General features: G+C 44.2%; 2 long non-coding RNA genes across 2 annotated transcripts; one reads left to right on the top strand and one right to left on the bottom strand.

Annotated features, from left to right (window-relative positions):
- Window positions 1-5,077: 5,077 nt before the first annotated feature.
- On the bottom strand, window positions 5,078-8,150 carry LOC124977525 (uncharacterized). The gene is made up of 3 exons (XR_007107198.1): window positions 8,012-8,150; window positions 6,066-6,214; window positions 5,078-5,209 (listed from the first exon to the last, which is right to left on the bottom strand). It is a non-coding gene; the product is annotated as an uncharacterized LOC124977525 (long non-coding RNA).
- Window positions 7,324-12,151, top strand: LOC124977526 (uncharacterized). The gene is made up of 3 exons (XR_007107199.1): window positions 7,324-7,381; window positions 10,605-10,773; window positions 11,943-12,151. It is a non-coding gene; the product is annotated as an uncharacterized LOC124977526 (long non-coding RNA).
- Window positions 12,152-15,513: the final 3,362 nt, after the last annotated feature.

The raw sequence follows: 15,513 nt of genomic DNA, 5'->3' as shown, positions 1-15,513 counted from the left end.
ATAAAGATGGAACGCTGTTGAAAAGAGAGCTGGAAAATCAAAGCTCATATAAACCACAAATACAGATAAGTAATTGTCAACAGACGCCCTCCTGAAACCTGAGCAGACTGTGTGCTTAAACATGTGTGCAGGTGGGATGTGTGTTTATCAAGTGTCTTTTCAAAGGTTCACACCTGCTGGGTGTGGTGGTGCACACAGGTAATCCCAGCAACTCACCACAGAAGGCTGAGGCAGGAGGATCATAGGTTCAGGGAAACTGTCCGAAGGATGTAAAATTTGCAAAATGCACAAAGATGTCCTTTGCACAATTATTTATGAAAGGAGACACTGGAAACAACTAATGTCCAGTATTTTGGGCATGGTTGTGAAAATATGGTTACGCTGATTTTAGTAGTTTTCAAACTTGTGTAGGATCATGAGTTACTTGAGAAACTTAATAAAATGAAGATTCCCAGTCTCTACCCCTAGAGATTCTGATTTAATAGGTTTGGGATGAAATTTAAAAAAAAAAAAATTTGCATTTTAAACATACCCTGTATGATTTCAATGAGGATGTTCTTTGGTTAAACATCTGAAAAAACTGATCAACTTGATGGGATTTTGCAGTCACTTGAAATGATGTTTACAGAACGATTATAATAGAATGGAGGAATGCATTGTAAATGAAATGGCATGTAAAATTGTATACATAAATCTTTATCCAATTATGAAATTCAGCTATGTAAATAAAGACAACATACAAAAATATAAACAGAGGCAGTATTAGGTAGGGCTTTTTCTTTCTTTTTCTTTTTTTTTTTTTGTATTTTCCAAAATTTCAAAAAGCATTGTTTTTTACCAAATCCCATAAACCTGTGATTTTAAAACATAAATTGTTCTGGAAGCAAATCAAAGGGCATCGTATTGGTTGCCCTCTTTCTTGGGATTTAGATGCCAAAAAGTTTCATTTTAACTGTGAAAGATTGAAAGATGGGCTTGGGGTTGTGGCTCAGTGGCACAACGCTTGACTAGCTGGTGTGAGGCACTGGTTTCGATTCTCAACACCACATATAAATAAATGAATAAAATAAAGTTCTATCAACATCTAAAAAAAATATTTTTAGAAAATTGAAAGATGCTGGGCATGGTGGTGCATGCCTGTAATCCCAGCAACTGAGACAGGAGGATTGTGAATTCAAAGTCAGCCTCAGCAATTTAGGAAGGGCCTAAGCAACTTAGCAAGACTGTCTCAAAATTAAAAAGGGCTAGGGGTGTGGCTCAGTGGTTAAGAGTCCCTGGGTTCAATTCCCAGTACCAAAAATAAATAAGTAAATAAAACCTGGGAAGAGTCTGAAGGAAGCTTTGGTCTTTAATTCCCAACCCCTCTTGAAATGCTGTCATGTGCAACTGTACCTGTAGACGTCTGATGAATTTGTAGAGTTATCAAAGGCACATTCACTCCTACCCTTAGTCATTAAGATTAAAAAAAAAAAAAAAGTCTTAGGGGCTGGGAAGTTAGCTTATGGTAGAGAGTGTGTTTAATGTGTACAAGGCCACAAATTTGATTCCCAGCACTGGAATACAAAGAAACCCCTGAGATGGTAGGGTTGGTTATTTTGTAGAGAGGAACTATCTTAATGCCATTATCTTCAGGAATTTTTATTTTTTAGGTATTATAATTTGTACGGGACAATGAGGCCCTGTTTCAAGAAATTGGAAATAAGGAAAACAAAGTTGTTTTCCGAGAGATGTGTGTATGAGTTCATTAAGGCTGCTGTAACAAAGGTCCACAGCCTGAGTGGTTTAAAAAACAAATGTCTTGGCTCCCAGTTCTGGAAGGTAGTGATCTGAGATCAGTCAGCAGGTGGGTTCCCTGTGAGGGCAGGATCCCTTCCAGGCCTTTCTCCTTGTCTTGCAGATAGCCATGTCCCCGTGTCTTCACCAGGTCTTCCCTCTGTGTGTGTTGAGGTCTGGGTTTCCTGTGGTAAGTACTTCAGTCATATTGGGTTAGTCACACTAATGACTTCATTTTAACTTAATTACCACTTTAAAGACCCTACCTCCATATCCGGTCATATCCTGAGGTACTGGGGGTTAGGACTTCAGTGTGTAAGTTTGGGGGGACACAAGTCTGCCCTACAAAAATGCATTGCTAAGCAACAGGTGGTGGAACACAGAGCCTTGAGCGCACTTGGTTTAAAGAGCTGGAATGGACAGATCCCTGAGAGGTCTGACTTTTGGAACTTTTGGAATGTGTCAGATAGCTCCATGAAAAGTTAGAGGCAAAGTGGACTGTTTCCATGGGGACCTGACCGGGGAGGAAGAGCCCGTTTGGCCCCGCATTGCCACCTGTCTGGTCCTGGTGATAAGTTTGCACTTCTGGAGCGAGCACGTTGGGGGAACTTGCTTTTCACCAGATCCGGTCATGGCTTACTGACTTCCCAGTCATGTGACTGGGGGCAAGTTCAGTGACCTGTCAAAGCCTCCCCTGGAGAAATGAGAATAACAATTCCTGTCCTGTCTCACAGGCTGCTGGGAGGGAAGGGGATGAAGGTGCTGGGTGAATCACACAACTCTTTCTGTCCCCACAAAGCAGACTGAGCAGGGAACCTCCTCTCTCACCTGCAGCAGGTGATCATGACGCTACCCCTGAAAGCTGGGTTCAGTTGTACTCCAAGGAGTGTGGAGCTTGGATCAGTTTCCACGGAGACGGGATGGCAGTGGCTCTAGCTGCAGCGTATGTGGAGCTGATCCAACACATTTGTGAGGCCCATGGTCAAAGACCTTGCGCATTCTTTATTTTGGAAGGTGGTTGGGTGGGTACCAGGGATTGAACTCAGGGGCACTCAACCACTAAGTCACACCCCAGCCCTATTTTGTATTATATTTAGAGACAGGGTCTCACTGAGTTGCTTAGTGCCTCACTTTTGCTGAGGCCGACTTCGAATTTGAAATCCTCCTGCTTCAGCCTTCTGAGTCGCTGGGATTATAAGCATGCGCCACCTTGCCTGGATTCATGCATTCTTTATTTGGAAATAGACATATTCTCCTTATATGAAAGTTTATAAATTTGGTAGAAAAAATTTTAAAAAGTGAAGGTTTCTCACTCTTGAAACCTTCTACCTCCTTCCTATCACTCAAGTGAATTATACCTTCACAAGTGAATTTTTTTTTTTTTTTTTTTTTGGAACCAGGGATTAAACCCAGGGGCACTTAACCACTGAGCAACATCCACACTCCTTTTTAAAAATATTTTATTTTGATATGGGGTCTCACTAAGTTTTTTAGGGCCTTGCTAAATTGCTGAGCTGGCTTTGAACTCATGATCCTCCTGCCTCAGCCTCCTGAGTTGCTGGGATTATATGCATGTACCACTGTGCCCAGATCCCTGAAGTTTCTTAAGCTTATTAAAAAAAATTATATATATATATATATATATATATAATAAAAAATATATATATTTATCCTCCATGCGATTTAGTTCACACTGTTTGAAAACTTGTGTTTGTAACTTAAAGAATGATTGTTAGCTTTTTCCCATGTCAGTTCATGAGTGTGGATTTTTGTTTGTTTTTTGTTTTGTTACTGGGGATTGAATCTAGGGGTGCTACCTCTGAGCTACATCCTAGCACTTTTTATTTTGAGACAGGATCTCACAGAGTTGCCCAGACTGACCTCAAACTTGTGACCCTCCTGCCTTAGCCTTCCAAGTTGCTGAAATTATAGGCTTGCATCACCCCAGGGCTGGATCTTAACCTTATTTCTTTTTAACTGTTGCATTGTGTTCCATAGAACAGATACATTGTGCATCATTTAACTATTGTCTCATTAATGAACACTGAGGTTATTTCCAGTTTTTTAAAATATAATAATACTATACTATAAAAATATAATACAAGGAAATCTTTGCTCAAATATCTTTGAGCACTTGTGCAAATGGATCTTTGTAGGGTAAATTTGTAGGTATGAACTGACAAGGACTCTGGGGTATGTACACATTGGAATTTTGATAATTTTGTAAATGACTCTAGAAAAAGTGACTATCAATTTACACATCAAACTACATGTCTGTCTTCCTTTTCACATGAGAGGGATAAAATAGACAAAGGTGGGTTGAGCATCTAATCAAATCTAGTGTCCTTAAAGCAGTTCTGTCATTATCTGTCTAGATGTCTTAGGCCTCATCAGTTTTCTGACCCTCTAACCTCTCTGTAAATGGTGCATTGAAGGGATGCCTGTGAGGTGCTTGGAAGCAATCAAATACTTGGGAGAGGCACTGTGGTCATGACTGGCCTGGCCTAAGCTCATTCACCCCCATCTCCTCTCCCAAGAACACGGCAGATACTGGCTGCATCTGATCCAGAAAGCAGACCAATGGCCTCAGGTCACCATTAAGGCAGAGGCCCCAAGGAATGAGAAGTCCAGCTTTGATAAAGTTATCTAGAATTTTGTGTTTGGAATCATCTAGAAAGAAGCAATTTTAACTTCAGCATGTAACTTTTGCATTTTGTGAATTCACAGTGTTTTATTTTGAATTACATAGCAACCTGTGACATATCCTTAGGCCTGAGGACTTCTGAGGGTCTGCCAGTGTCTTCCCCCACTTGCAAACCATCATAGGCAAAGTGGCTTCTGGGATTTCCCAGTTCTTTAAGACTGGGTGGAGTGCATGGGCCTGTAGTCCCAGTTATGGGGAGGCTAACAAGGGAGGATTGTTTGAGCTCAAGATTTAGAGGCCAACCTGGGCAACATAGAGATACCCCCAACTCAAGAAAGAAAGAAAGAAAAAGGAAGGAAGGAAGAAGGGAAAGGAAGGAAGAGAAAGGAAAAGACCCACCAGTGTATTATGGTATTTCATCGCATAATCATTACAGATTTTATGTCAAATATTTTTACAAAAAAGCAGGCTGTGGCCACTATGTGAAGTTTTTCTTTAAAATTGTGACCATAAGGGGCTGGGATTGTGGCTCAGTGGTAGAGCACTTACCTAGCACATCTGAGGCATTAGGTTTGATTCTTAGCACCACATAAAAATAAATAAAATAAAAGTATTGTGTCCATCTGCAAGTAAATATATTGAAAAAATATAGTGCCAGTATGCCTTTAAAATCATTTATTACTAAACCATCTTTGTTGCAAGATTAGGATGCATGGAATATACATTAAAATCGAATGGTTGAAATTGACGTGTGTCATTTCTTGATGACAGTTCAGTGAACATTTTTCTGATCTGAAAAAAGTGAACACATTAGTTGCTATTAATTTGTGCCCCGTAGGTCAAATACTACAATGTTGTGAAGTACGGACCTACAAAATTTAATCTTCCGTGTCCAAAGATTCTGTACTTCTCTCAGCCGTTTCGTTATCTGACCCTCCATCCTCAGCACCATGGTAAGATGTGTTTATCATCAGCACAGCAGTGCTCTGAATGAACCCCAGCAGTGGGCTATCACATACACAGAACATGCACAAGTGCTGAGAATTCTAGGTTCACAGCTTATAGTGCTTAAGACAAACGTGTATCCGCGTGTTGCTGCTCTGTTTAACTTTTGAATGGAGAGAAGAACAGAATTATGCAATGAAAGGTTATAAACCAGTTTTTGGACTGAAAGGGTATGACTATTATGTGGTGAAAGACAGTGTTCAAACCATATTAGTTTTCTCTCCTCATTAGAAGCTAGCCTGTCTCAGTCGTGGCGTTAACAGAGCAGAACTTTAAAGACTTTAAGAAATCATTTGTTGCTTTATATACAAAGTTCTAGAGATACAAAAGAAGAGTGTTGTGATTTGGGAATTTCACTATCTTCTTAGGCTACATATTCGTACCCACAATAAATATAAATGGATATATAAGTAGGGGCATATAACTATCAATAGTTCATATAACAATAAATACTGTTGAGTTGAATTGAATCATGCTTATAATTACCCTACCCAAGGTCAAATATGAGCCTCTTGGTTTCTACCATTTTCATTCCCAATGGAAAATCCTGTTCTATATTGTAGATGGAGAAGTAATAACTAGCATTTCCACCTGCTGAGCACAGTGTCTCATTGTACCTTCACAACATCACTAGGAGTCTTACCATTTTATCACTGAGGAACCAGAGGAGGGTGAGCCATCTCTTCCCGAGGTCGCCCAGGTGACAAGGGGTGGAGTCACCCAGGCTGCCCAGTTGCAGACCTTGCTTGGTCTCACTGCCTCGGTGGCGTCAGGCTTTCCAGAGTAGGTCTACTGCAGAAACACAACCCAGCCTGTTTCCAGTCTTCGTATGAACAGAAACCTCGGGGTTTCACACCTTACAAATCCGCTTTGGACTTTGGTCACTGAATGTCAATCACTGCTGTGGGATAAAGCCTTGTCATCCAGGGCCTACGAGCAGGCCCAAGAGGACAAGGAGGCTTTTGTGGTTGTCATGGGAAATATGAGTTTTGTATCCCTCCCCCATGGCCCAGCGTTCCAGTGTGTCCTGACCAAGGCAGCTCCTTCCTTAGGTGAGGCCCCAGGTGCCCCAGGGCCAGAGCTGCCACTCATGGCTCCAGTTGTTCATTCATCCAGTGACACTCCCTTGGGCCTCACCCCTCTCCTCTCCCTGCCACCCATGGTGAGAACAGAGCAGGAATGCAGGCAGGCCGGGTCCCTGCTCTCCAGGAGCTTCCTGAAAGCAGGGGCTGGTTGACAGCCACTTAGATAATGTCCCAACCAGTACTATGCATGCGACTGACTGAAGAAGTGCTGCAAAAACCTAGAAGTCCCATTCACACCCAGTCCTAAAGGACAAGGTGACATTGGCCAGGTGTCGGGATCAGGGAAGAGCATTTACTGAACTCACCTACCAGTCGCAGGGGTAGTGCTTTACAAGTCCTAAGTCCAATTCGACCACCAGGCACTATTACGTGCACTTCATTTTCCACATTAGCATACAGAGCACATTTAAAACTGGGATAGAGGGGACCATCCAGGGGGTGAGAACAGGGAGACCAAAGGAGGGGTCCCCTGGGTAGAGCTCTGGGATGCCCCTGCTTTAAGGGCGTCCTTGGGCTGGGGGTGCAGCTCATGGCTAGAGTGCTGGACCCAGATTCCATCCCCAGCATGGCAGAAAGAAAAGAAAAGGACCTTGTCAACTTGACAAAAAATAGTAGGGAGGCAGAGAGGCAGAGACAGGGAGTTGGGAAACAACAGAGGAAAGTGCTTCTAGAAGGCAGGAACAAGTGCCTGGGCAACTGCTGCCAATAACAGGCTGAGAACTGACCGGCAGGTATCGGGAGTGGTGGCAGTACTGCCCCATTATAGAAAGCTCCAGAAGAATCCCCAGGACCAAAAAAAAAAAAAAAAAAAAAAAAAAAAAAAAGAAAGAAAGCTCCAGAAGATCAGAAGAGGAGGACTGAGGGCTGATAATATGTAAGTCTTCTGAGGAATTTAATTCTAAAGGGAAGGAGAAAAATAGGTTGATGGCTGAAGGGTAGCCCAGTGCCAAGGGATTTTGCTTTGGGGGTGGGGTGGCGCTCTGATAGGAAGGTCTTGGTGGGTGGAGAGAATGCACCTAGTACAGAGTGGAGCCTAGGGCTGCCCCAGGGGAAGGACAGCCCATGGGCATTGCCACCTGCTGTCTTTCAGGGCAGGTCCCTGATTAACATGTCCTGCAGAGCCTGCTCATTTGATTTCTTTTCCCCCTTGTCCTCTCTCAGATCTTAGCAGAGCCACCAAGAGAGGGAGGCAACATTCTTCTCTGGATATTGCCAGGGCTGCAGGCATCTTTGAACATCTGTCCCCTGGGTGTCAAAAGCCTAGCCAAGGGCTCGGGCTGAGAGGAGTGTCCTGTGGATCTGTGGACTGAGAGGGAGGAGGGTCAGCTGCATCAGGAGACATGTTCAGGAGACATTTCTCAAAGCCTCTTGCTTCTCAGGAGCCCCCGGGGGTTTGAGGACTCGGACCAGGGGATTCCAGCTGTTATGTAATGGACATAGTATCAAATCATTCAGAAACAGGTTCCCTGTGAACCAAATTGCAGCAAGTTAATTTAAAACTTACCTCAGGATTTCGAATGGACTAAATTGGCCAATCAGGACCCTGTGGGGTGGATTTACTCCTTTTCAAAAAGGTTTGAAAACTTAAGAAATATGCAGCTCAAGGTAGCCACTGCCTATTCTGTCCCAGAGCTCCAAAGTAAGTCTTCTCAGCCTGACTGTGTTTGACAGATAAGTACACAAACAAAAAGAGAGGAGGAACTAAATTTGGAGAGCTTTGAATGCAAAATCAGGGGATTCCCCATTAGGGAAAAATTCCTCTGGTTACCCAAAAAGAATTGGGTAAATGAGGCAGAAACATCAGTGTTATAAGACAACTAGCATGTCACAGTACTGGTTACTTCATTAACCACTTTCTCATTAACAACAACAACAAAAAAGAATAAGTTTTAAAAAAATATCGTAGGTATATATCCTCCAGCCCCATGGCCCCCAGAACATCCATTTCTCTTGTCCTCATTTTATTGTAGGTTATATTGTAAATTGTTTTCTTACAAAGTAATAAAATGTAAATGTGGGTTTTAGGTATGCTAATGTTTCAGGTTGGCTGAGCATGAATTCCCAAACCAGTTTTGGGTTGAGGGGCCTACCAGGAAGCAGTGAGAACAGAGTGGGAGGTGGGATGGGAAGGGAAAACAAGAAATTCCCCATTGTTCTAGCCAGAGAAAGCCAGGATTTAGGAAGCCATGTGATTTGATGTGAGCTGGAGACCTTCAGGGGACATCAGAAGAGAATCTATACATGAACCATCCAGAGGCATGTTTGCCTCAAGAGTGACTGGAAGTGGCCAGCAGCCCCTCAGGAAAGTGTCTCCAGCCACAGAGGGGGACAGGAAGAAGGCAGGCAGCACAGTTCTCCACCTCCGGGGGTGCTGAGCTTCACCCCTATGAAGAACCCCTGCAGAAAGTGTCCCGGAGGGGTGGGGGTGGCGTGGAAGGACATGGGTCCCTGTGGAATAGGGTAGAATTGGAACCAGGGAGGGCACAACAGATGCCCCCGCAGGCTGCTGGGAAGCCTTCCCGGGCTCATTGGTTGGTTGGTTTGTTCAGACTCATCTTCTAACTTACAAGGATAATCAGTGGTAGTAAGGATTTCCTTCCAGAAATTTGTTAAAATCAAGTCATTTTTGTGAAGTGGAGAAATACCTGAAGCTTCAGGGTGGAAGGAAATGCTTCCCAACATAAGGTGACTTTGGTTTTGTGTTTTTGAATGGAAAAACCCAACTTGTGATACGGTCGAAGGAAGGCTGGGCCTGGCAGGATGGTGGAAGGTAAGGGTATGTGAGGATCCTCAGGAGGTTGCCTAGGGGACCAGACCGTCAAGGCGGCCAGTAAAGTGGGAGAAAGTTTGGAAATCCTGATTAACAAGAGTTTAATAATAGCCAAGAGTTCCTGTAGCTTCAGGGAAGGTGATATGATTCAGAGAAGCCATTAAGGACAAGAGAGGCCTGCGTGAGGGCGTTCAGAGGGGTTGCCCTAAGCCTGCAGGAACGGTAAGAAGTTTTCAACCCATGATGGGAGATGACCCTGAAATGGGAATGATGCTGAGAACAAATCCTCAGATTGGATGCAGACGAGGTGATTTAATGGAGGTATAAGATAAATGGAACAGCAGAGCAGTAGAGAGTCCACTGTTGTTGGTCCTCCAGGGCCTAAACAGTATGCTGCCCAACTGGACCTCCCTATATATTCCCAGAACCTAGGATGGTGCCTCGTGTGGTTGACACTCATGAACTATTTGTTGAATGAATGGACAGGCGAAGAAATAACAACCTACATGTTTTTGAGGTTTCTAAAGAAAATAGTGTTTGTAATTCCTCAAACAGAATTATCAGATGACCCAGCAATTCTGCACATAGGTGTACACCCCAAATAATTGATGAGTGGACGTGATTGGGTGTGTGTATACTCATGTTCGTAGCAAAGTTATTCACAATAGACAAAAGATGGCCTCCACTATCCATCAACTGATGAATGAACAAATGAAACGTGGTATCGTCATACAATGGAACATTATTTAGCCTCATAAAGGAAGGAAATTCTAATACGTGCTATATTACATGGATGGACCCTGAGGACATGACTGCTAAGGAAAATAAACCAGTCACCAAGGGACAATGGATTCGCTCCTATGAAACATCTAGAATAGTCTGATTCATAGAGACAGAGTAGACTAGGGATCACCAGGGGCAGGGGAAAGAGAAGAATGGAGAGTTATTGTTAAATGGATACAGAGTTTCATTTTGGGGAGATGAAAAAGTTCTGGAGATAGATGGTGGTAAAAGATGCACCAGTCTGAATATACTTACTGCCAGTGAACTCCCCGAATGGACAATTGTCAATTCAATGTAACATTCATTTTACCACAAGAAAAGAAAAATCATAACCCTCAAGCATGGCACAAGCAAGATACATTGAGCACACGGAACATGCTAGAATCTTTCCTCAGCCCCCCAGGAACTCTCATTCATGTAATTCTCAGGATGACCCTGTGAAGCAAGTACTATCTTTTCCCCAAGAGAGCCAGGTACTTTACACATATGGTTTCTTATGGGGAAAACCCTTTAATGTGGGTTAGTTACTATGTTCATTTCACAGATGCAAAATTGAGCCCAAGAGACGAGAAGACACGCAGTGGGCAAGGAGCCTGAGCAGGCTGACAGCTCGGGTGGAGTGAGCCCAGAAGCCCTGACATTTCCTTATACCATTTTGTCTCTTTCTGTCAAGATGAGTAGAATCGGAGTGGTTGGCAGAGTTCATTCAGGGGGTATGTATTAAGTACCTACTGTTTACTCAGTTTTGTCCTTATTACTAAGAAGACCGGGGAAGTAGAAAACGTTCGTGTTGCCCTCATGGAGTTGGTGAGGAATGTGGGTCAGTGTGCTACTTCAGATTGTGATGTGCCCAGAGGAAGAGAGTCATGGTGGCAAGATCAGTGGGAAGATTTCTGTGGTTGGGGCCCCCTGAGAGGGAGTCGTTCAGACACACCACGTTTGAGGTGGCAATTGTGCAAATGTGAATAACGCTAACACAAACTCGCAATCCCTTGTCCCCAAGCCTGAAATCCCCAGGTCTCAGAAAAAATTCTTTCCTTTTTCTCTCTTTTCTTCCTTCCTCCCTCCCTCCCTCCCTCTCTTTCTTTTCACTGATTTGACACCAAACATGTAAATGTGACCTGAGCTGGACTTGCTATTTGCAGTCTCCTAAAGAATGTTGGCACATTGGCTTCAACATGGTGAATGTCACAGGTGTCATGGGTTGTAAGATAAGCACCCAAGGGGCTGTATGCTAGAGATGGTTTATGTACTGTATTTCCCACTAAGATAAGGAAGATTCTAATTTCTGGTCTCAAGGGATGCTGGGATATTAACCTGTATTCCTCACACAATAGACCACACGACACAGGCTTTCTGCCAAATGCTATACCAACATTAACCTGTTTAATCCCCCACAGACCTGTTATGATTCCCATATTATAGATAAGGAAATGGAGGACAGAGAAAATAAATAACCTAACTTTTAAGTGATGGGGTCAGGCTGAACCTAAGTTCTCCCTGTCTACACAAGAGCATTTCAGTGACAGACTTGGTGAGAGCAGTGTTGGGATCCAGATAAAGATGGAGTCAGACTGTGGAAACATGGGAGGAAGGAGCTGGAGGGACAATAAACCCCAGGGAAGGGTCACCCATCTGAGTGTTGGCAGGGAGAGGAGGGCACCAAGGGTCAGGAGGGACATCCCAGGTCAGGTGGGCAGCCAAGGTTAAGGAATACAGAGGGGTTGGATTTTTCATGGGAGCCTGGGCCCCCTGGGGAGGCTACACCTTGGGTATAGGGCCCAAGAGGCCTGGGTCTCCAACCCTGGTCTTTAACTTGTCATGTACTCCCAGACATGAGTGACACCCTTAGGCCTACAGACATTCCCCTTTCTGTCGAAAGAGGAAGCAGCCACAGAAGATCCCCTCGGTCTACTCTATGAGGTCTGAAGAGGAACCTGGATATGATTTGGAGTTTTTGAAGAAATCTTGCTTTGATGTGGTCCAATCCAACTTCTTCATTTGCTGGCCCAACAGAGACTGTGGGAGGTGGTACCCCTGTGGGGACCGACTCAGGGGACTGTATCGTCCAGGGACCTCCAAGCAGGGGTTTCCCAGCCCTGACCCTGTGACTCCTCAGTTTCTCTAGTTATCTCCAGGCCTGCTGAAAGTTCCTCAAGGAAATATTTAAATATTGAAATAAACATTCTACAAAAATAAAACCATGAAAAAGTAAACCTACATCAATTAGTAATTTTTTTGGAAAGTAGACGAGAAAAAGAGAGTTATGATCTTTTTTAAAGATGCCAGTAATGGTCGGGCACAGTGTCACACACCTGTAATTCCAGTAGCTCAGGAGGCTGAGGCAGGAGGATCACCAGTTCAAAGCCTGCCTCAGGAATGGTGGGGCGCTAGGCAACTCAGTGAGACCCTGTCTCTAAATAAAATACAAAATAGGGCTGGGGATGTGGCTCAGTGGTTGAGTGCCCCTTAGTTCAATCCCTAGTACACTGCTCCCCCCAAAAAAGATGGCAGTTATTATAAAAACACGGGCGATCAGGCAGTGTGTAGGGGACCCCTGGGCTCTGGTCTTAACTCTCCTCACCGTATTACTTTGGGTGTGCCTCTAGAAGTCCTAAAAAAGGGCTAATGATGGACTTGCCATAGTTGCTGGGAGGATCGTGAAGTAAGATGGGCAATACTGCTCATCCCCCTTCAGCAGAAAATATTTCTCCTCACCAGCCTTGATTCTGCTTTCCTGATGGAGGGGAGACTTAATTTGTGTCACTCTGGGCTCCTAATCCCCAAATTTCTTTCTCAACCTCAATTTCCATGTTAGTCAGGCTAAGCCAGCCCATGCCACAGTGACAAAGAAGACCCTAAGTTTCAGTGGCTTGAACATTCAACCTTTTTTTTTCTTGCTCTGATAAGAATGGACAGAATGTCTCCCATCTTGTAGCCATGCAATCCTGTGTGTGGGCTATAAGGTCACAGTGACTTGAGTTTGGGCCCAGAAGTGACACATGTCACTCATAGTCCATTGGTCACAATTATTCAGATGACCCCTCCCTAACTTCAAGGAAGACTGGAGCACCTGGATTTTTAGTGGGTACAGATAGTCTGTACCACAACATCCTCACCTCTAAAATGTGAGGGTTGAACTGGATGAGCTCAGAGCAGGCACCACCCAGCTCTGGTCCTCTAAGATCTTGTGAGCCAGAGGCTTGGAAGTTGATAACCCATGAGAGGTGACAGTGTGCTGGGTCATTGTACATAGCTTCCATAGGAAGAGCTGCCCCCCTTCCCAAATGTCAATTTTATTTCTCTATTCTTCTCAGGCCAGCTTTGAGTTATTTTTCCCCTCTGCTGCCCCTCCATGAATTCCCAAGCCCCAAATATTTCCAGCCTATGAGGACAAATAAATGTGACCCTAGATCAGTGCAAATGTTTTGCTTTCTGAAAGAAATAGGGCCAGCCTTGAAGCAGGACACTGATGGAGAGCTGACAGCCATGCAGTTGGCAGACTGGAACCACCAGACCCTGGGATCCCTTTTTCCCTTTAGCATTTCTAGAGGAAGTCAGGAAGAATTCTAGACTCCCCCATTTGTTTTTCTCTTCTTTCTCTATTTGTATGCTCTCTATCTCCTTTCCCTGTCTGGTGAGATCTAAGATAATTAAAGATGGTCCATGTACATTTGAAAGGCAATGTATGAAATGTTAGATTGGGAATAGGCCATGGATGTAAGATTCCTTGGTTTCAGCAAGGGCATTTGACAAACCCTCAGGTGGCCCCAGGAGGAGGGTTGAGGTGCTCAACTGGGGTGACCTCATGCACACTCCTATCGTGGTAACTGAGCTTCTACCTTCTTCAGGAGACCGCATCACCTTGAATCTCTGTTCTGTTAGAGGATCCTTATCATGGTTGCCTGGCTCCTACGCCATCCTCCCTGAAGGAATGTCAGAGGCCTCTGAATATTGCTTCTCTCAATTCCTTATCACCATTCAGCAACCTGCCAGCTAGAGCATCTGCCTGATTGGGTGAGGGGCTCCCAACTCCAAGTGATCCTGCACCTGGGTGTAAGCTTCCAGAGTCACTTGGCTGTTCTAAAATTCTTGGATGCTCCTTCCATAAAAAGGTGGGACCTCCCCTTGAATGAGTCCCCTTGTGACTGCTTTGATCAGTAGAGTTTGAAGAAAGTGATGTTCTGTGACTTTTGGGGCTTGATAATAAAAGGTCTACAGCTTCCGCCTGGTTCTCCTACAGTAGCCACTCTGGGAACCCAGGTGCCAGGCAGCATGGAGAGCCACAGGTAGTTCCATGCATGGCAGTCCTGGAAGAGCCCAGGCTTTGACTCATTCTGATGCAGGTACCAGATGTGTGAATGAAGAAGCCTCTAGATAAGTTCAGTCCCCATTGAGTTCATCTACTTTTTCCATCTGAAGCCCTAGACGCGGTGGGGGGCTGTGTTCTGTTCAAATTCCTGACTCAGGCATCTTCCTCCATTAATATGAAGATAGACAGATCAAGGTTCAGCTTCCTGGAGAAATGCCTCTAATAGAGGGCTGTATAGCTCATTCCTATCCAGCAGCCTCTTTGGTGACAGTTTGTAGTCGGAAACAACCAACCACAGCAACAAGAAAGAGAACAGAAGGATTATTGGGAAATTGTGAATTTCACAATTGGAGTAGACAGGGCACAGTGATGACGACGGGTCTATTGGGGTGGTCAGATCTAGGCTCTGCCACCTAATGGTCCTGCCCTCTTGGCAAAGGTGAGCCTGCTCTGTTCTTCATGAGTCCTCATGGCATCGTCCTTCCCTCATCTCCAGAACATTCTGAGATTCTGAGCACCCTACACCTTGAACATTCTTCAGTTATCTCAGTCTTCTTTTCTGCAGGCTAAATAAAAATTCCCATAATTAATTTTACAACTTAGTCATCATGACTTCTTTTGAAATCACTCCAAGTATCTCTTTTAATTTTTAGGGCCTCCTTTTTTTGACTGGAGGCTAAACCCGAAGTACATAGACACCAATGACAAGGTGGCTGCATGCTTTCTCTCTGCCTCTCTACTTAGATTTCTATTTAATAACCACTTAAATCTCTTATGCACTGTTATGCACAGTGTATGGAACACCCCGTGTCCCTTATCTCTGTCCATCATCCCTTCTTCATGATCTTATTATTTCCACTGATTCAGTGAAACGGGGCCCACTGTGGTCTTTATTTAGATAGTTTTTATTATACCTGTGGGTAGATCTTGTAGGCAGGCCTTAGCACAGGTTGACTGTGGGTTTCCTTTTAAAAGGTCAGTGTGAAACAGGAAGTGTGACTAAGAAAGTCTTCTTCCTCCAAGAAGCCTCATTTCATTAGCTGGAAAAAGGTGCCTGTCCCTTCCCCCCACAGACTTATTCATGACCCAAGCAGACACGTATCAAAACAGCACATATTTCCCAAAACAGTGGAACGTGCAC

This window comes from Sciurus carolinensis, chromosome 2 (genome assembly GCF_902686445.1).
Source record: "Sciurus carolinensis chromosome 2, mSciCar1.2, whole genome shotgun sequence".
Taxonomy (NCBI): Eukaryota; Metazoa; Chordata; class Mammalia; order Rodentia; family Sciuridae; genus Sciurus; species Sciurus carolinensis.
Note: the sequence above shows the minus strand (reverse complement) of the source record. Positions and strands in the feature narration are given on the sequence as shown.